Genomic DNA, 23,067 nt, shown 5'->3' with positions numbered 1-23,067 from the left:
ATATGTTACATCACTTCCATGTTCATGGAGGGGTTCCATATTTTTGTCCAACCCTTATATATGGCTGAGGCAGAATTAATCTTGGAAGGATTTTTTTTTCTTACCTTAATGCAGAGAATACATGAAGGTTAATTTAAAAAAAAAACTTGTTAGCCTAAAGAGGCACCATTTCTTCCACTGGCATCAACTATGCAGCATTTTTCCTTCTACTGACACCAATGATGGGGCACAAGTCCTCCCACTGACATAAACAATTAGGTACTATTCCTCCAACTAATAAAAAGGATGGGGCACTGTTCCTTCCTCTGATACCAATGATGGGGCACTCTTCATCCCACTGACACCAATGATGGGACACCGTTCCTTCCTTCCTCTGATACCAATGATGGGGCACTATTCCTCCCACTGACACCAATGATGGGGCACTATTCCTCCCACTGACACCAATGATGGGGCACTATTCCTCCCACTGACACCAATGATGGGGCACTATTCCTCCCCGACAACAATGATGGGGCACTCTTCATCCCACTAACACCAATGATGGGGCACTGTTCCTTCCTCTGATATCAATGATGGTGCACTATTCCTCCCCCTGACACCAATTACAGAGCATTATTCCTCCCACTGTCACCAATGATGGGGCACTATTTGTCCCACTGATACCAATGATGGTGCACTATTCCTTCCCCTGACACTAATTATAGAGCATTATTCCTCCCACTGTCACCAATGATGGGGCACTATTCCTCCCACTGACACCAATGATGGGGCACTATTCCTCCCACTGACACCAATGATGGGGCACTATTCCTCCTACTGACACTTAATTATAGAGCGTTATTTCTTGCACTGACACCAATGATGGGACACTATTCCTCCCACTGTCATCAATGATGGTGCACTATTCCTCCCCCTGACACTAATTATAGAGCATTATTCCTCCCACTGACACCAATGATGGTGCACTATTTGTCCCACTGACACTAATGATGGAACACTATTCCTCCCACTAATACCAATGATGGGGCACTATTCCTCCCACTGATACCAATGATGGGGCACTATTCCTCCCACTGATATCAATGATGGGGCACTATTCCTCCCACTAATACCAATGATGGAACACTATTCCTCCCACTGATACCAATGATGGGGCACTATTCCTCCCACTGATATCAATGATGGGACATTATTCCTCCCACTAATACCAATGATGGAACACTATTCCTCCCACTAATACCAATGACTGGACACTATTCCTCCTTCCACTGACTACAAGCGTTATGTCATTTTTTTTTTACTCCTACTGACGCTGTGACATTTTCTACTCCCACTGGCCACTCTGGCCCTCCTAAAGTCTGAAGGACAGTAAGCCGGCTCTTTGTTTAGAAAGTTTGGAGTCCCCTCATTTATCGGATCATCAAGAACTTCAAGAAGAGAGGTTCAGTTGTTGTGAAGAAGGCTTCGGGGTGCCCAAGAAAGTCCAGCAAGTGCCAGGACCGTCTCCTAAAGTTGATTCAGCTGCGGGATCTGGGCACCATCAGTGCAGAGCTTGCTCAGGAATGGCAGCAGGCAGGTGTGAGAGCATCAGCACGCACAGTGAGGCGAAGACTTGTAGGATGGTGGTCTGGTGTCAAGAAGAGCAGCAAAGAAGCCACCTCTCTCCATAAAAACATCAGGGGCAGACTGATATTCTGCAAAAGGTACAGGGATTGGACTGCTGAGGACTGGGGTAAAGTCATTTTCTCTGAGGAATCCCCTTTCTGATTGTTTGGGGCATCCGGAAAGTATCTTGCCCGGAAAAGAAAAGGCGAGCACTACCATCAGTCCTGTGTCATGCCAACAGTAGAGCATCCTGAGACCATTCATGTGTGGAGTTGCTTCTCAGCCAAGGGAGTGGGCTCACTCACAATTTTGCCTAAAACCACAGCCATGAATAAAGAATGGTACAAAAACGTCCTCCGAGAGCAACTTCTCCCAACCATCCAGGAACAGTTTGGTGAGAAACAAACCCTTTTCCAGCATGATGGAGCACCTTGCCATAAGGCACAAGTGATAACAAAGTGGCTTGGGGAACAAAATATAAAAATTTTGGCCAGGAAACTCCCCAGACCTTAATCCCACTGAGAACTTGTGGTCAATCCTCAAGAGTCAGGTAAACGAAAACCCCCAACAAATTCTGACAAACTCCAAGCATTGATTATGCAAGAATGGGCTGCCATCAGTCAGGATGTGGCCCAGAAGTTGATTGATAGCATGCCAGAGAGAATTGCAGAGGCCTTGAAAAAGAAAAGAGCAATTCTGCAAATATTGACTCTAAATTTAATGTAATTGTCAATAAAAGCGTTTGACACTTATGAAATGCTGGTAATTATACTTCAGTATACCATAGGAACATCTGACAAAAAGATCTAAACACACTGAAACGGCAGACTTTCTGAAAATTTAATATTTGTGTCATTCTCAAAATTTTGGCCACAGCTGTACATATCAGTATTGTTTGCATCATCTAACAAAATAAGCTGATAATACTTTACACCAATAATTCTTTACACTGGTACAGAGGTCAATGATAATCCTCCAAAAACTCACTAGCGCCCTCTGCAGAATGCCATTATGGAGTCACCCTTTAAGGACTTTTGTTGTACCTGCTTGGCAGCCAACATATTAAAATCTGTAAGGTATCTTAAACCAAAGTTCTTTTTAGCAGCATACATTAAATCCTACTTCAGGAAGGGGCTGATGATACAAATGTATTTGGCCTTGCCTGGCTTTTACTGAATGCACCATAATTGCATTTTCTCATTACCTAATTTTAATGTTTTATCAACTCAATGTATACTCATACATGTGTCCTTAGGCTCCATGCACACTAGCATTTTTTTTAAGATCCTAGAAGCTAAATGGTGTTCTCCTGTGTGTCCATACACACTACTTAAAGCGGAGTTCCACCTGGGAAAAAAAAAATAAAAGTCAACAGCTACAAAAACTGTAGCTGCTGACTTTTAAAATACAGACACTTACCTGTCCCTCGGTCCAGCGGTGTTCTCACCACGGCTGGTTTCACCGGCTGTCTTCTCTCCCTGGCGCCGGCATCTTTAGTGTGGGCACCCGGCTGTGACAGCTTATGGCTTCACAGCCGTGTGCCCACTGCACATGCGCAAGAAGTGCTGCGCTTTGTGAATGGCCCCGTAGTCTTTTGGGACCTTTCACGTGTCCCAGAAGACTAGGGGGAGGGAGGACAACTTCCGCTTCTGATAGCCTAGGCGATTATACAGGAAGTGGGAGCGGGTACCTGTCAAATTCGGGTACCTGCTCCCTAAAGGTGCCAATCCTTAATGGGGAGCGGGGGACAAAGGCTGAAAGCGGGACTTCCCCTTTTTGGGAGGAGCTCTGCTTTAAGGCTATTAGTGTTTTTCAAGCTTCAGCGTCTAGGAGCGGTTTTTTTTGGGGGGGTTAACCTTTGTTCAGCAGAAAAAAAAGTTAAACGCTACTACAACACTCAAAAACAGCTTTTTTTTCTAGTTTTTTCTTTCCACTACATGTCCTGTAAAACACTAATAAAATGCTAATGCTTCTGAACGCTACTAAATCCGCTATTACCAGTGTTTTTGGTTTTTTTTATCCAGCGATTCTTCCAGCTTAAAAAAAAAACCTTAGTGTGCATGGAGCCTTAAAACAGAACTTCTCACAAAAGGGAAAGCTTCGCTTTTCTGCCTCCCCCCCCCCCCCCCCCAACACTTTTGGACATATGTGTTTGGGGGGGGGGGGTGTACCTAATTTTGACAAATACGCAATTAGATTGGAAGTTTGCCTCCCCCTTTGCCTGCAGTCTTCTTGGACACGTCACAGGTCCCAGACGTGTGCGAGACCATTCACACGCATGCACAGTGGGAAGCTGGCTGTGCAGGACAAGGAGTCACAGGTGGCTTCCCCTAGTAAACATGTCGGTGCCCGGGACCCAAGACTAGTGAAGAATCAGCCTGGGTGAAGATGGCTCTGGATCCCTGGACAGGTAAGTGCCCTTTTATTAAAAGTATTACAGTATTTTTTTTGGGGGGGGACTAACTGAAGATCCTCTTTAAGTACAAGCATACGATCATTTATGAAGGGATCTGGATTTACTTTCTTTGTTTATTGTCAGTTCGAATTTAGAATTACTGATCAGCGACATACGACGTCTTTCTCATTTTTCCCCACTAGATGGTGCATGTACTCCATCCATGGCATCTTCCATAAACCAGACCCTCAGAAGTTCTGCCATCAAACATCCTTCACATTACAGATTAAAGCGGAGCTCCAGTCCCCAGAATACATTTTTTTTAAAAGCAGATCCACGATTTCCTTTACATTAGCATTAACAATTGGATAAAGTAATTAGTAATAACATTGTAATTACTTTAAAATAAGTTAACCCCTTGACGCCAACGTCACACAGATATGCGGCCTCACGGAACTGGGCTTTTTTCCATGGGGACACATATTTGCGTACCTGTCTTTGTGCTGGGAGCGCGCCACACGGCGTGCTCCCAGCACAAAGACCGCGGTGTCACTGAGAACCTCTGGTCCCGTTCTAACGATCGGGACCCGGGACTCCCTATTCTGGGTCACATGATCGCTGTGACAGCCTCTGATTGGCTATCACAGTGATCAGTCACTGCATAGCCTGCCCCCCTTGTTTTTTCCCCTATGAATGGTATAGAGAGAAAAAAAATGTTTGTAAAAAAAAAAAAAAAAAGATAAATATAAAAAAAAAAGAAAAAATACCTAGACCAAGGTTTGATCTAGTTCCGTGCCAGGGTTAGTGTTTGGGTCATGGTCAAAAGGTCAGGGTCAAAGGTCAGGATTTAAAAAAAAATTGGTGTCACTGTCAGTAATGCCCTGTACACACTATGAGAATATCGGATGAACGATCAGCCGTTTTTTTTCGTCTTCCAATCTCACATCGAAAGTGAAAAGGTTACTAAAGAAAAGAAAAAATTCTTCTATGAAAGAAAAGAATTTCTAAAGTGATGTCATGTATTGCGTTGTATTTGTATTGTATTTTCAGACGACTACTGTGCTGATTAAACGAAAATTGTACAATCTGGTATCGTACGAGAAAAATTTTTGCGCTTGTCCCTTCGGATATTGTCGTACGAAGTGTCGTGTTCAGCTCTCAAAAGCTGTGTACTAACGATTCGATTATCGGATGATCGGTCCTCGTACGAAAATTTTCGTACGATTTTCTTATAGTGTGTACGGGACATAAATGTCAATGTCAGTGTCAGTGTGTTTTAGGTAAAAAAAAAAAGACAAAAACAAAATTAAAACTATTGTTTCTGGGCTGTACTACAGGTACAAACAACAAATAACGTACACATATATGGTATTGCTGCGATCATCAAGAGCTGGAGAATTTATTTTGGGTTGTTCCTTGGTAGGTTATGGTAGTAACCAGGGGCGGACTGACCATTCGAGCACTCGGGCACTGCCCGGGGTCAGTAGGGGGCCCCATGAAACGCCCCTGGTACCTTTTTTGTAGGCTTTTTTGAATGTGGGCAAGGACACAGGGGCCCCATGATTCCCTATTGCCCGGGGGCCCCATGAGTTGTCAGTCCGCCCCTGGTAGTAACAAGAAACACAGCTAAATAAAAAAAAAACTTTTTTTTTTTTTTTACTATTTTGGGCCAGTTTTCCTTTGATAATAAAATAAAAAATTAGGAGATATCCATTACCATTTACCACCAAATGAAAGCCCAATTTGTCCTGAAAAAAACACAGTATAATTCACCTGGATGTACAAAGTAGTTGTGATGATATGTGCGGTTTTACTAACACGTCAACGTTGCAAAATTGTGCTTAGGCATGTAGATTTGTTTTAACCTTTGGCGTGAAGGGGTTAAACTTTACCAGGATCTCGGAAGCAGGCAAGCGCCATGATGGTTGTGGGCATCTGAAGCCTGCAGGTCTTTACTGCCTGGAACTGGTGCTGCTGGCTATCCCAGCATGCACCACTCAATCTCGCGCCTGCGCAGTACTGACACTGCTCAGCGCGACTTGTGCACTACAGGTTGCCTCCTCGGTGCTTTCAGTTTTGGCATCGGACGTCATTCTCTGATGCATCCATTGCAAAGAGCAGCCCTGAACCTCCTCTTCTCGGGTCCTCCTAGCTCCTCCCTCCTTGCCGCCAAATTCCCACCATAGCAAACTGCTTGCTATGGAGGTGCTCATGCATGCTTGCTCCTGAGCCAGCTCTGTGTGTCCATTGGCAGCTTGGTCCCGCCCCCCTCCCTCCCTCCCTCCTCACTGGATGTGATTGATGCATACATCCTCCGACCATCTCCTGTAGCATGCCCCCAGCATCTGGCCTTCTCTTATAGCATGCTCACAGTCTCTGAATATTTCCTGTAGTGTGTCTAAAGTCTCTGACCATCTCCTGTGAGATGTCTGCAGTCTGCAACCATCTCCTGTAGCATGACCACAGTCTCTGCTTATCTCTTGTAGCATGACCACAGTCTCTGCTTATCTCCTGTAGCATGTCCAAAGTTTCTGCTTATCTCCTGTAGCATGTCCAAAGTTTCTGCTTATCTCCTGTAGCATGTCCAAAGTTTCTGCTTATCTCCTGTAGCATGTCCAAAGTTTGTGCTTATCTCTTGTAGCATGTCCAAAGTTTCTGGCCTTCTCCCATAGCTCATTTTCACAGTCTCTGAATACCTCTTTTAGCAATCTCCACAGTCTCAGACCACCGTCTCTAAAATTTTCACAATCTCTGGCCATCTCTTGTAGCATGCCTTCGGTCTCCCACCATCTCCGGTAGCATACTTGCAGTCCCTGATTATCTCCTGTAGCATGTCCACAGTCTCCAACAATCACTTGTAGCATGTCTGCAGTCTCTGATTATCTCCTGAAGCATGCCCATAGTCTCCAACCATCTCCTATTGAATGCCTGCAGTCTCTGATTATCTCCTGTAGCATTCCCACAGTCTCTGAACATCTCTTGTAGCACATCCACAGTCAATGACCATCTCCTGTAGCATGCTAACAGTCTCCGATCATCTCCTGTAGCATGCCCATAGTCTCTGACCATCTCCTGTAGAATGTTCACAGTCTCTGACCATCTCCTGTAGAATGTTCACAGTCTCTGACCATCTCCTGTAGTATATCCCCAGTCTCTGACCATCTCCTGTAGCATGTCCCCAGTCTGACCATCTCCTGTAGCATGTCCACAGTCTCTGACCATCTCCTGTATCATGTCCGCAGTCTCTGACCATCTCCTGTATCATGTCCACAGTCTCTGACCATCTCCTGTAGCATGTCCGCAGTCTCTGACCATCTCCTGTAGCATGTCCACAGTCTCTGACCATCTCCTGTAGCATGTCCGCAGTCTCTGACCATCTCCTGTAACATGTGTACAGTCTCTGACCATCTCCTGTAACATGTTTGCAGTCTCTGACCATCTCCTGTAACATGTCCGCAGTCTCTGACCATCTCCTGTAACATGTCCGCAGTCTCTGACCATCTCCTGTAACATGTTTGCAGTCTCTGACCATCTCCTGTAACATGTCCGCAGTCTCTGACCATTTCCTGTAACATGTCCATAGTCTCTGACCATCTCCTGTAGCATGTCCGCTGTCTCTGACCATCTCCTGTAGAATGTCTACAATCTCTAACTATCTACTGTAGAGTTAATTGTGCAATCAATATTTGCTGTATTACTGGTAACATTAAACATCCGATCAGCAAACAGGTCTTCAGAAAATCATTGAACTCTGAAGTTCTGATTTTAACCTCAAACTTCTAGTATTTTCACCAAATGATTTACTGTAACAACACAGGATTCACCTTCCCTGCACAACCTATGCAAATCCCCTTTACAGAAATGATTTACAGATTAGAAATCATTTTCACTTCTCTAAAACATACAAAGCTGTGACCAGTAAGTACGTTCTTTCCAACATGATAAATACGCACAATGCTATTTACAGGTTATCATAAAGGATGCATCGCCAAAAAATGGCCTGGTCAGGAGGGCGGGGAGGATCTTCTGGAGGCAGGGACAGACTGACCATTTAGGCAATCGGGCACTGCACAAGGGCCCGGGGTGGGTCAGTAGGGGGCCCCATGAGATGCCCCTGGTACCATTTTCATAGGCTTTTTTGAGTTTGGGCAAGGACACAGGGGCCCCATGATTTCCTATTGCCCGGGGGCCCCATGAGTTGTCAGTCTGCCCCCGTCTGGATGGCAAGTGGTTAACCAATCATACACAATACTTGTGTACACTCCCTATACCTGGAAGCATAGTATTGATATGATCAGCCACTAGCACAAAACATAATGCTGCTTAATAGGGAAGTATTACACAGTGAGGGGTATTTGCTAAAACTGTGCGGCGCAAAATGTTGTGCAGCTCTGCATAGAAACCAATCAGCTTCCAGGTTTTATGGCCAAAGCTTAACTGAACAAGCCGAAGTTAGAAGCTGATTGGCTACTCCAGAGTGCTTTATTTTTAGTAAATCTCCCATTTTACTCAACTTCTCCTTCTCACAATGCAAGTCAGAGTTAGCTGAGGAGGGCGACTTATTAAAAAAAAAAAAACAATACACACCCTATGTGGTTGGTATCACTGGGCTACTGAGGAGCCCTCTGGTGGCTAATCTACAAATCTCTACATTTAATACAATAACAAAAATAAGAAAGAGTATATATAGTTGACCGCTGGCTATACCCGCTTCAGTCGATCCTGAATACAGCTGCCAGACTCATTCACCTTTCCGACCGCTCCGTTTCCGCCACCCCCCCCCCCCCCGTGCCAATCCCTCCACTGGCTTCCGATTGCGCAACGGATCAAATTCAAAATCCTAACACTGATGTACAAAGCTGTCCACCATACTACCCTGTACTACATCACTGACCTAATATCCAAGTACCGCCCAACACGCACACTCCGCTCCTCACAAGACCTCCTTCTCTCTAGTTCCCTGGTCTCCTCCTCCCATGCCCGCCTCCAGGACTTCTCCAGGGTGTCACCCATCGTCTGGAACTCCTTGCCCCAACCCATCAGATTATCACCTACTCTCCTCTCTTTTAGGCGCACCCTGAAAACCCATCTCTTCAGGGAAGCCTACCCCACCCCCTGCTAACTGGCCGACCTCCACTCTTCCTACCACTCCATCCCCCACAGCTATCTCCTCCTGTGCCACCATCCCCTCCCTCCTAGATTGTAAGCTCGAAAGAGCAGGGCCCTCGAACCCCTCATGTTTTGCATTGTATTGGTATTGTTCTGTCACATGTTCTGTCCCCCTTTGTAATGTACAGCGCTGAGTGAACTATTGGCGATTTTATAAATACTGTATAATAATAATAATATATAGTTACATAGTTAGTCTGGCTGAAAAAAAGACAAAAGTCCATCCAGTTCAACTATTAAAAGAAAAAAAAAAAGTTATCCTATACCCACAGTTAATATAGAAGTGTTAGTCATATCAAACATTAGTTTATTGTAAAAACTGAAATATGTCCATTAAAATAAATAAAACAACTTGAACTGTAAAGACTGCATCCCAATTTTATTTTTTTAGAAATGCTTCATAATCAAGTCAGAAGCTAATCAGAAATGCCTGGGTATAATGACACATACAGTATACTATATGTACCTTCCACCTTCCTGATATGGGAAAGAAGGATACAAAAAAAACTCAATTCACAAAGCTAACACGCCAGGATAAGAATCCTCATTTTGGAAAAAGTGACCGTTATGTTCAGCTGACTCCAATGAGATTTGAAAATTACAGTCACGTGGTCTAAAGCAGGGGTCTCCAAACTATGGCCCTCCAGCTGTTGAAAGTACTACAAGTCCCATTATGTCTCTGGGAGTCTTGCCTGTGGTTGTCAGTCTTGCAAGGCTTCATGGGACTTGCAGTTCCTCAACACCTGGAAGGCCATAGTTTGGAGACCCCTGCTCTAAAGGAGAAAAAAGGAAAAAAATACTGGATAACCCAGAAAACTTGATTCAGGGTGAAACTCTACTGGCTTCCTCACCAGAGCCTCTACTTTGAACTCTAACATTTCTCATAATATACAGAACTAGTTCCTTGGACAATGATAGGGGATGGAGGTGTCTGGGTCCCCTTTCCCCTTGTGCTCCTCCCCCCCGGCCCCAGTCCACTCTCTTTCCATTTAATTATACTGTTCCCCGTGTCTTTATCTCTCTCTTTTCCAACCTTGACTTCCTACTATAGTGTCACTGGCCTCCATTCACAAAGCGGTATCTTACCACATCTAAGAAAATTTGAAATTCAATAAAAAACACTACTAAAAAGCTGTATGCACTATTTTATGAAGTGATGCGGTATTTTAGCAGGCGTCCTTAAAAAACAGCATAAATAGCCGGTTGTTAAGGAGCTGGCGGCTGCCGGCATCCTTAACAACCAGTAAACAACATGGTTGTTAAGGAGCGGGTGTCAGGGCAGGAGCTGAGGAACGGACAGGCAGGCCTAACAATGTAACGCACTGGTTGACGACAACCACCACCCACAGACCGAAGTCCCTCAGGGCGCGGAGTCTAAGTCCCAGGCTGCCCTTCACCAGGGCCCCTGATGGTGGGGATGGACATGACGCAGCCAGGAACCAGGTCGCGGCCCCCGAGACACCTCAGCTGCGGTAATGGCCGCCGCCAATGGCGTGTAGCTGGTGGAAGAGACAAAAGAGTAGTCAGACAAGCCGGGTCAACACCAACAGGACAAAACAGTACAGGACAGCAGACGAGAATCACAGGTCACAAGCCGGGTTCAGCAACAGAGGGTCAGATCAAGGGAGAATACAAAGAATAGTCAAGTCACAAGCCGAATCAGATACCAGGAGAGTCACGAGAGTCAGAACAGAGTAATAGCAACACAAAGACACAAGACACAAGTGCAAAGAGCATGTGCGGGCCACAGGCTTATATGTCATCAGCCACACCCCTCTGGGGGATGGACCACAGAGACCTGAAGGCATAAAAGGATTCCCATCATGCACAGCAGAATCCAGGATGGACGCCAGCACATGGAGTAACATAACCTCAGGGAACAGGTAGGACCTTGACAGTACCTCCTCCTCAAGGGCCCCTCCCCCTCCGCGGCTCAACAAAAGGTTTCTGAGGAAAGCGGGTATGAAAAGCGTGGAGGAGGGCAGGAGCATGGACATCCGCGGAAGGAACCCAGGAACGCTCCTCGGGACCATAACACCGCCAATGAACCAGGAACTGTAATCGACCTCGCACCAATCGAGAGTCCAGGATCCGGCTCACCTCATACTCCTCATGACCGTCAACCCGGACAGGACGGGGCCGAGGCAGAGAGGTAGTGAAGCGATTGCAGATCAGAGGTTTCAACAGGGAAACATGAAAGATATTGGAGATCCGCATCCCAGACGGAAGGGCAAGGGCATAGGCCACCGGATTCACTTTGCGGAGAATGTGGAAAGGACCGACAAAAAGGGGAGCTAGTTTGGGCGTGGGCACCCGAAGATTGAGGTTGCGAGTAGACAACCACACACGATCGCCGACCTGGTATGAAGGAGCGGGCAACCGTCTGCAATCAGCCTGGAACTTCTGGCGCTGAGCTGAGTCCCTCAAGGCCCTCTGGATCTGCCCCCATGAAGAACGCAGGGCAGCAAGATGGTTCTCCACAGCCGGAATGTCCTGTGGTGAGAACCTCTCAGGTAATACCGCGGGTTGGAACCCATAGTTGGCCATGAAAGGAGACATCCCGGAGGAGGAGTTGACCGCCGAGTTCCTGGCAAACTCTGCCCAAGGCAGGAGATCGGCCCAATCGTCCTGATGGTCTGAAATATAACACCGAAGGAATTGTTCTAGGGCCTGATTGGAACGCTCCGCAGCCCCATTGGACTGCGGGTGGTAGGCTGAAGAAAAGGAGAGACTAATACCCAACTGGGAGCAGAAGGCGCGCCAGAATCTGGACACGAACTGACTCCCGCGGTCCGAGACAATCACCTTAGGCAACCCATGCAGGCGAAAAATCTCCCTGGAAAAGACCGTGGCCAGTTCTTGCACTGTGGTTAATTTCCTGAGTGGAATGCAATGGCACATCTTGGAAAACCGATCGACGATCATGAGGATGACCGTATGACCCCGCGACACCGGGAGGTCTACAATAAAGTCCATACCTAGATGTGACCAAGGACGCTCCCCATTGGGAATGGGTTGCAGAAGACCCAAAGGAAGATGCCGTGGAGACTTATTCTGGGCACAGATCGAACATGCCGCTACATAAGAGGCAATGTCGGCACGGAGGGTTGGCCACCAGAATAAGCGAGAGACAACCCAACACAGCTGGTTCTTCCCCGGATGCCCGGCAGTTTTGGCGTTATGGTAGGTACGCAGCAGGCGGGTGCGCAATCCCTCGGGTACGAAACATCTACCCTCCGGCTTCCCGGGAGGAGCATCAGTTTGAGCCGCCAAAATCTGCTCCCCAAGAGGAGAGGTCAGACTGGTGCGAATGGCAGCCAGGATCTGATCTGGAGGTATAAGTGAGATTGGCTCAGAGTCTTCCCTGGACAACTCAGAGTATTGCCGTGATAACGCATCAGCCCTGACATTCTTGGAACCAGGCAAATATGAAACCACATAGTTGAAGCGTGACAAGAACAGAGCCCATCTGGCCTGGCGGGGTGTCAATCTCTTGGCCTCCAAAAGATAAGTCAGGTTCTTGTGATCGGTAAGAATGAGGACCGGAACCGCGGAACCCTCGAGCAGGTGCCTCCACTCCTTGAGAGCCAGGATGATGACCAACAACTCCCGATCTCCAATCTGGTAGTTGCACTCTGCAGAGGAAAGCTTCCTGGAGTAGAACCCGCAGGGAAGTAGGGGTCCATCGGGCGACCGACGCTGAGACAGGAGAGCCCCTACTCCCGTCTCGGAAGCATCAACCTCGAGGACGAAGGGCAACCCAGGGTTGGGATGTGAAAGAATCGGAACCGGAGCAAAGGCGGCTTTCAGAGCCTCGAAAGCTATGATGGCCTCGGATGGCCACTCGTGAGGGTTACTCCCCTTCCTGGTTAGGTCAGAGAGAGGCTTTGCCAATGTGGAGAAGTTCCTGATGAACTTCCGATAGTAGTTGGCAAAACCCAGAAAGCGCTGAATGGGCCGAAGACCATTGGGACGAGGCCACTGCAGAACCGCAGCAACCTTCTCAGGGTCCATGGAAAATCCCTCCGCGGAAATTATGTAGCCCAAAAAGGCAACTTGGGATCGATGGAACTCGCACTTCTCGAGTTTACAAAAGAGTCCGTTCTCACGCAATCGTTGCAGCACCTGCTTGACATCCTGGACATGAGACTCCATGGAGGTAGAGTAAACCAAGATGTCATCCAGGTAAACCACTACGCACTGCTGCAACAAATCACGAAGGACATCGTTTATGAATTCCTGAAAAACCGCGGGCGCATTACACAATCCGAAGGGCATCACCAGGTATTCGTAGTGCCCGGTTCTGGTGTTAAACGCGGTCTTCCACTCATCCCCCTGTCTGATCCGTACGAGGTTGTACGCCGCCCTAAGGTCGAGTTTGGTAAAGACTGTTGCTCCCTTAAGGCGGTCGAACAACTCAGAAATCAAAGGCATCGGATATGCATTTTTAATGGTAATCCGATTGAGACCCCTATAATCGATGCAGGGCCTCAACTCCCCACCTTTCTTCTTTACGAAAAAAAAACCTGCTCCTGCTGGAGAAGTAGACTTACGAATGTGCCCCCGGGAAAGCGCATCCACAACGTACTCCTCCATGGCCTTATTCTCCGCAACCGAGAGAGGGTACACCCTGCCACGCGGAGGAGTGGCCCCGGGTTGCAAGGATATGGCGCAGTCGTAAGGACGATGCGGCGGTAAGGTACCAGCGCGTACCTTATCAAACACGTCCCGGTACTCCCCATAGTCGGTGGGCAACGCAGAGTCCGAGGAGGCACACAATACCTTAACCGGCCCCCGGATGCACCCGGCCCCACACTGTGGAGACCATGAGAGAATCTCGGCTGTTTGCCAATTGAAGGTTGGATTGTGCCTCTGGAGCCAGGGATACCCCAAAACCACCGAATAGTGTGGGGAAGAAATCACCTGAAAACAGGCCAACTCCCTGTGAACAGCCCCAATGGCTACCTCTATCGGCAGAGTCTCGTGGGTAACCTGCGGCGGCTGCAGGGGCCTGCCATCTATGGCTTCGAGAACCAATGGGGTAGCGCGAGCCTGCAGGGGAATGGAGTGCTGTGCAGCAAACGAGCTGTCCAAGAACAACCCACCAGCCCCAGAGTCTACCAACGCCTGGGCCGTCACCGAGCCCTCCGTCCAAGAAAGGACCACGGTGATCAGTGGCTTATCCTTGCGGAACGCCGGGGACGAGGAAACTCCACCCAAGATCTGTCCCCGACATGATCTCAGGTGCGAGCGTTTCCCGGACGGACCGGACAAGACTGCCGAAAGTGCCCACCGAGGCCACAGTACAGGCAGCGACCCTCCCGACGCCGAGCGGCCCGCTCCCCCTCGGAAAGGCGAGCAAACCCCAGCTGCATGGGTTCCCCACCAGACAAGCTATCCCCAGGAGGCGTGGGAGGAGAGGGAGGAACGGGTGGGACAGAAAACGCAGGTGCCAGTCGATTGGAAGGCCTCCGCAGGCGTTCCCTGAGTGAAGGCCTCTCCCTGAGCCTGGTGTCAATCAGGATCAGGAAAAAGATGAGCTCCTCCAACACCACAGGCAGTTCCTTAGCTGCAATCTCGTCCTTCAATGTGTCAGAAAGACCATGGGAAAACGCAGCCACCAGAGCCTCATTGTTCCAACCGACCTCTGCCGCCAGGGTACAAAACTCTATAGCGTACTCGGCCATGGTCCGTGAACCCTGATGCATGGTCATGAGCAGTTTGGCCGCCGAGGCGGAACGATCCGGTACGTCGAATACCCTACGGAAGGCATCGACAAAACCGGAAAAATCTTGAATCACCGGGTCGTTCCTCTCCCATAAGGGATTTGCCCAGGCCAAGGCCTTGTCTGAGAGTAGTGAAATTAGGAACCCAACCTTTGACCTCTCAGACGGAAAGGCGTGGGGTATTAATTCAAAATAAATACCCACCTGGTTGAGGAACCCACGACACTGACTAGGCTCACCCCCAAAGCGCTGTGGAAGAGGGGCAGAACCAGTCATACCTCTGGGCGCCGCTGATGCAGCCGTCGAGGTGGTGGACGCAATAGGCGGAGAAGCTGCGGGAGAGACGACCGGAGTGACTACCGGCCTAATAGCACCAGGATCAAGGTGTGCAGTGCGTGCAAGCAGAGTTTGCAACGCCTGAGCGAATTGATCCAACAGGTGATCCTGTTGATCGAGTCTGGCGACTAGCATTGGGAGCGAAGGCGTGCCTGCACCGTCAGGGTTCATGGCACTTGTGTAATGTCAGGGCAGGAGCTGAGGAATGGACAGGCAGGCCTAACAATGTAACGCACTGGCTGATGACAACCACCACCCACAGACCGAAGTCCCTCAGGGCACGGAGTCTAAGTCCCAGGCTGCCCTTCACCAGGGCCCCTGATGGTGGGGATGGACTTGACGCAGCCAGGAACCAGGTCGCGGCCCCCGAGACACCTCAGCTGCGGTAATGGCCGCCGCCAATGGCGTGTAGCTGGTGGAAGAGACAAAAGAGTAGTCAGACAAGCCGGGTCAACACCAACAGGACAAAACAGTACAGGACAGCAGACGAGAATCACATGTCACAAGCCGGGTTCAGCAACAGAGGGTCAGATCAAGGGAGAATACAAAGAATAGTCAAGTCACAAGCCGAATCAGATACCAGGAGAGTCACGAGAGTCAGAACAGAGTAATAGCAACACAAAGACACAAGACACAAGTGCAAAGAGCATGTGCGGGCCACAGGCTTATATGTCATCAGCCACACCCCTCTGGGGGATGGACCACAGAGACCTGAAGGCATAAAAGGATTCCCATCATGCACAGCAGAATCCAAGATGGACGCCAGCACATGGAGTAACATAACCTCAGGGAAAAGGTAGGACCTTGACAGCGGGCAGCTGCCGCGTCCTTGACAACAATGAGTCATCAGCTGTCAGTGAGGTTCCCTGAAATAATAAAATAAAATAGAATATAGCATAGAGATGATCCTCCTGCGCTACCTACCTACCCCCAAGTGACCCCAAAAAAGGACCAAACAAAGTGGCCGCACACACCTAACTATATTCCGTATAGTGACAAATAATGTTACTACTGTTGCTTATTAAAATAGAATATAACTGTCTTCCAAAATTTACATTTTGAATAGATTAGAACAGAATAGAAAATTAAAAAAACAATACAATAGAATAGAAAAGATAGAATATACCGTCTTCCGAAATTCAAATTTCAAATAGAATAAATCTGAATTCAAATAGATTAGAATAGAATAGAAAAAACAATAAAATGGAATAGAAACAAAAAGAATATAACCATCTTCCAAAATTCGAATTTTAAATAGAATAAATTAGGATTTAAATGTCAATTAGAATTTTCCAAATTTAGTCAAATTGAATTTAAATTTGAAAACTAAACGAATTTTGAAAATGAATTAAACAAATTTAACAAAGCAAAATTATTTAAATAATGAATTGAAACAAATGTTTTTTTTCTGCACATGTATAGCCAGGATACTATCCGTATGGAGTTTATATGTTCTCTCTGTGCTTGCACATTGGGTGTCCTCCAATTTCCTCCCACACTCCACTGACATGCTGGTAGGTTAGAGGGTCCTAGTAATCTACGTTCCCTACCTCAGATGCATATCTATACATATACACACATGAGGTAGGGAACTAAGGTTGTAAGCTCCTTGAAGGCAGGAACTGATATGACTGAACAATATGTAAAGCATTGTGTAAATTGTTGGCACTTTATAAATACTTGTAGTAATAATATAGAGAAATGAAAGTCGTCATAGGTGATTTCAGGCTAGCGATCGATCAACATAGGCTTTGCTTGAAAATGTCTGGCAGTACAGCAGATTAACTGAAGTCTAGTAGTTAATCCCCCCACATTGATGGGGAGTTACATTTACATTTTAGCCGGGGGCTCCTCAAGATTTTGCATATTTGTAAAGGGTGTCCTTACTGAGAAAAGATTGGGACACGCTGTCTTAGCGGTTGGAAGAAAGGTTAGTGTAGTCTAACACTTTTGGTAGCCTAACAGTACAATTTTTAGACAAAAAAGAACGACAATTGCACAGATTTGGACAGTCCCTCCAAGTGAGGGATAGTTGGAGCTATACATATGCATGACCTCATTAAACTGGCAGGGGCCCATGAATTGAGAAGAGCCCAGGGCCCACAGCACAACAAATCTGCCACTGGTTGAACCACTGAGTAGCTTTGGTATTTTGTGTAGCCTGTGCAGTAGGTCAGCCATTCTTAACCAGTGGTCCACTGAACCCTAGAGTTCCTCTAGAGATATTTAGGGTTTCTTGGAGCTGTGACTGATGGACCTCCCATCTCATGATGCTTGAATGGTTCCAGGTCCAAACACCATATAGCAAGGATAGTAGCGTGACACCACTGATCATTTCCTCTGTATGAAAGAGTCAATGCCAATATAAGGGTGCATTCTTCCCTAACCATCAATGTTAGGGAAAGTCTTGCCACTAACAACCAATGTAAGGGACACTCTTTCCACTGACCACCAATGTAAGGGACATTCTTTCCACTGACCACAACATAAGGGACATTCTTTCCACTGACCACAACATAAGGGGCATTCTTCCCACTGACCAGTAAAGTAAAGAGCATTCTTCCCAATGAGCACCAATTTAAGGAACATTTTTCTCACTGACCACCATTGCAAGGTGGGCATTCTTCCCACTGACCACCAAAAGAAGGAAGGCATTCTTCTGTGTAGGGAGGATAGACCACTACTGACTTACTGACCACTATTGTAAGAGGCATTCTTCCCGCTGAACACCAATGTAAGGAGCATTCTTCCCACTAGCCACCAATGTAAGGAGCATTCTTCCACTGGCCACCAATGTAAGGAGCATTTTTCCACTGGCCACCAATGTAAGGAGCATTCTTCCCATTGACCACCAATGTAAGGAGCATTCTTCCCACTGGCCACCAATGTAAGGGGCATTCTTCCCACTGACCGCCAATGTAAGGAGCATTCTTCCCACTGACCACCAATTTAAGGGGCATTATTCTACTGACCACCAATGTAAGGGATGTTCTTCCTACTGATCACCAATGTAAGGGACACTTCCAATTGACCTCGAATGTAAGGGACATTCTTCCCACTGACCTCCAATGTAAAGGACATTTTTCCACTGACCACCCTTGTAAGGGCATTTTTACACTGACTTCCAATGTAAGAGGCATTCTTCTCACTGGTCACCAATGTAAGACGCATTCTTCCCACTGATTGCCAATGTAAGGAGCATTGTTTCCACTGACCACCAATGTAAGATGCATTTTCTCACTGACTACCATTATAGGGGCCATTTTTCCCATTGATCACCAATGCAAGGGAGAGATTCTTCACCCAGACCTTCTATGTAAGGGAAATTATTCCCACTGACCACCTATGTAAGGAAAATTCTTCCAACAGTCCATCAATGTACAGAACATTCTTCCCCACTGACCACCAATGTAAGGGGCATCCTGTCCACTAATGACCAATGTAAGGGACATTCTTCCCACTGACCTCTGATAAATTCATTTTAGCAGTGGCTCCCTGAGACCTGATAATTATTTGAAGGTTTACTTTGGGGTGAAAAGGTTCATTAAGCCTGCTGTAGATCCCACGGGCAGGAGTTTGGAGATACTTACGTTCTGGGTTCTATGACATGTACAACAATGAGAAATCTATACTACGGAAACCTTTGTCTGTGCCTTTGCATTCTTTTATTTTAAAAAGTCACAAAAACATAATGTACTTTCCACGACCTAGGGGTGCATTGGTGTTTCACCATATGATCCATGACACAAGTCAGTAGTCTGGTGCAGTTTCAGGCACTCCTACATGCTCAGGTCTCCCCGTAGAATTTTGGGAGTGATGTCATCACACAGATCTGGCTGAATATTGCTACAAGACACATCCTACTTCTCAGACTCGGCTGCCTCTCGAAGTGACAGAACAAGCTACTCCATCAAGAAACTCACACTGGAAACTTCCTCCAAACTCTCTCGCTGGCAGGTGTAGTCAGTCTTCACTCTCAGCTGATGAAAACATGCTAACAAAGTAAGTTGTGTTTTTATTATTTCTCTATAGAGATTGTGTTATATGAACTTTGATTTACTAAAACTGGAGAGTACAAAATCTGGTGTAGTCAATCAGCTTCTTATTTAATTAAAAAAAAAAAAAAAACTGGAAGCTGATTGGTTTCTATGCAGAGCTTCATCAGATTTTGCACTCTCCAATTTTAGTAAATCAACACCTATGTGTATTATTTTACCAAAATATCAGAGGTCTTTTTAGGCTGTAAACCTGCTTAGGTGATGAATTTAATACATATTTAAGAGAATGTTTTCATTGCCGATCTTATTCCATTATGCCCATACAGGCTCTTGAAGTAATCACTGTGCCCAATCAGAATGTTCACATTCTTCTAGTTGTCTTTAGCTGTAGAATTGATATTGGGATTTTCATATAGCGATGGTTTGTTCATAAGTAGATTCCATTTCTTATTGTGAAACATTTGTTTTATGAGAAAAACAATGATCTTACTACCTTTTCAAACCTTTCCAAATTACCGAAGACGTCGAACTATCCAATAACACTTTTCAAATAGAAGAAAGCAGCGGAACACTCTATGAGGAGGATTTTCGGGTTGGTGTTCTCTCAGAAAGAACGTTAATACATGTTAAAAATCTCCTTTATTTCATACATCTAAAAAATCAAGGCGTACACAAACCCAATTTTTAAAAAATCTGTCACACATAGTATAAGAAATATTACAGAACATCAACTCCATCAGATCTATTTCTAAACAAAGATGTCTCTTTCCCACATTACCAATACGGTGCCAATAATATGGCTAATTAACATTGATGCATAATTATTATTATTATTATACATGATTTATATAGCGCCAACAGTTTGCTCAGCGCTTTACAATATAACAGGAGACAATACAGTTCAATACAAGAGGGATAGGAGGGCCCTGCTCCTTGGAGTTTGCAATCTAGGAATAATCCTTAGACATAAACCCAACGTGTTTCACCCAGACAGGCTTTTTCAGGGGAAAAGGGGGTTATGTGTTCTGATTAGTTCTCAACCCAAAGTCAACCCTCCCAGGATTTTCGGGTTGGTGTTCTCTCAGAAAGAATAATAATACATATTAAAAATCTCCTTTATTTCATAAATCTAAAAAATCAAGGGGGTACAAAAACCCCATTTTTAAAAAATCCTTCACACACACAGTATGAGAAATATTACAGAACATCAACTCCATCAGATCTATTTCTAAATAATGGTGTCTCTATCCCACATTGCCAATACGGTGCCAATAATATGCCTAATTATTTTTGATGCATAATCCATAGACAAGAACCCAACGTGTTTCGCCTAGATGGGCTTTTTCAGGGGAAACTGGGGTTATGTGTTCTGATTACCCAACTCAACCCAAAGTCAACCCTCCCATAACTTCCAATGCCAATATGGTGCCAATTATTTGTCTATTTAATATTGAATAATCCACAGAAAAGGACCCTCCACCTCTCGGAGCACACAACATATGCATAGAAGTTAAGACAGATGAGAAGTCAAGGGGAATTTGGGTGGAAAATCATAACCCATGTGAGATGCTTATGATGACATGCTCTCCCAGGAATTTTCAATCAATTTAATTGCAACCATCATGATATTTCTCTGACCACTAAGGCTACTATGGCCAGGATGATTTTTATTACAAATTTAGTCCCAGCTGGTATAGGTGGGCTGACTTTGGATTCAGAACACATAACCACCTTTTTCCCTGAAGAAGCCCATTTCGGCAAAACACGTTGGGTTCCTATCTGTGGATTATTCATCAATATTAAGTGACCATATGATTGGCGCCATATTGGCAATATGGGGTAGAGACATCATCCTTTAGAAATATATCTGATGGGGCTCACATTCTGTAAAATTTCTCATACTATGTGTGAAGGATTTTTAAATATTGGGTTTTTGTACCCCCTTGATTTTGTAGATTTATAAAATGAAGGAGATTTTTAACATGTATTGATGGTCTTTCTAAGAGACCACCCACCTGAAAATCCTTTTAGAGTGTTGAGGTGTATTCCAATATTTGAAAAGTATTATTGAGATTAAGGAGTTGGTGGGTTTTGATGTTTCTGGCCCATAGGGATGATGTAATTATTCAAGCAAGCTAAAATGACGATTTTAGCATGCCTTGCTGTGGTCCAACAGGGACTGTTTATGTAGGTCATCAATAGGGGATGATGATCCATGCTTCCATTCTTTGGTCCCGACTTGTAGTAGCAAACAAACATTTTCTAAACTTTTTAGAAAGAAATGGGAACAAGTTTGTTTCTGAGCATTCCCCACATAGAAACATAGAAAGCCATCTTTTTTTCTTTGAAAATTTCAATAAACTTTTTGTAAAAGAAGCTAAATAGAAATTGGCAGTGAAAAAAAACCTCATGTGGTCCATCAAGTATACCCTCTTTTGATTAATTTTTTAACATTTAGGTTTTATTTTTATTTTTTTGTTTAACCTTTGTATCTGTAAAAGCATAGATTTATGTTTATTCCATTTGGGTTTGTGTTTTTTTTAAATATATTTTGACCCAGGTATAGACCTATTCTTTTTATTATCCAATTTATTTTTTTTTCTTCTTTTTTTTTCAAACCAGTAAATTACAGCACTGATGTACAGATTGCTATAGCCAACATTTTATTTTAATGATCAAAGTCTCTACCGGGTTCAGGTAATCTCACAAACCACAGTTGGATTCATCCATTTTCCAAGTGCTAGGGTCCTGTAATGCTTTGCCTGCCTAATTCTTAAATGATATTCCTGGTGTGAGATCCATATTCATTACAGTTCATTTGTGGCAGTGCAATAGCTATTAGGTCTCGTAAATGCATAACAAATACTGTCAAACTGCAATAGACACCTATGTTGGGGCGGCCCGCAAAAGTCCCTATTACCGGTGTTGGTGGACTTCGTGGTGAAAATTGGATAAAGCTGTTAATATTCTTGTGGTCCTTCATAGACTATTTGATGACACAATAATCAATAACTGCCCACTTTGACAATTGTTTGAGTATCTAATGTGCCTGTGAATTCTCTTGTTTGGCATAAAATTATTTTGCGTCTCATAGAATGCATACACAATATATTGTATACAAAACGGCTGCTCCCGTTGTTGCAGTTCCCCCATAAATTCTTGCTCACGAGATGATCTTCCACCACCAGTTTTACAGAAGGACTAAACATGGCGCTCTAGTTCTACTGTGTGACCCTGTACAGTAGCAGGAGCTTACAAAATGCTTTCTTATACGAAGGTTCTTCATAAAGTTTCCACACTTTTTTTACTCTATTGTAAATATAAAAAAGTTACTTTCTGAAGACCCCTCGTATGTGTCAATTGGTCTGTACCCCCTGTTGTGTGTTTATTAATTTCCTGTACACCTAAAAGTGTATAAGATGGTTTCTAAGGAACCCATTATATTTTTTAAATAATTGAAATGTGTTTGCTCCAATTTATTTTAATGAGAATCTACAACTGGCTGAAACTTCTCATTAAGAGTTTGTTGTAGCAGACAGAAATACCTCTTAGGGTACAGGTACTGCTGTTCTACTTTTTTCGGCGGTTGATCATTTTCTTAATGACTTACCCTCCAATAGAGAAAGATCCAGCATGGAAGGTTTCTACAACAATTCCTATGGACTTACATAATTTTTTTGTTTTTTTCGTAGAAGAAAATTGTTAAATTGACAGCAAGCAAAACTTAACTGCATGTTGTAAAACAAGTACAAGTTTTTCTTTTTTTATTTTGGAAGTTTTTTTGTTTTATTTTTTTAAGTTTTGCAAAACAAATAGCCGTGTATGGATCTTTTTT

The 23,067-nt window shown here is 45.1% G+C and overlaps 1 protein-coding gene across 1 annotated transcript in view; it reads left to right on the top strand.

The window, feature by feature from the left end:
* The first annotated feature begins 19,113 nt into the window (after positions 1–19,113).
* The window catches only part of SLA2 (Src like adaptor 2), a 41,456-nt gene continuing 37,502 nt past the window's right edge, over positions 19,114–23,067 (top strand). Inside the window, exon 1 of the mRNA XM_089681011.1 lies at positions 19,114–19,236. The gene's annotated coding sequence lies outside the window, so the exon portion shown is untranslated. The remainder of the gene's footprint in view (positions 19,237–23,067) is intronic.

This window comes from Staurois parvus, unplaced genomic scaffold, assembly GCF_062004578.1.
Source record: "Staurois parvus isolate SC_StPar_1 unplaced genomic scaffold, SC_StPar_1.0 ptg000255l, whole genome shotgun sequence".
Classification (NCBI taxonomy): Eukaryota; Metazoa; Chordata; class Amphibia; order Anura; family Ranidae; genus Staurois; species Staurois parvus.
The sequence above is the reverse complement of the archived record's forward strand: the minus strand, read 5'-3'. Positions and strand labels throughout refer to the sequence as shown.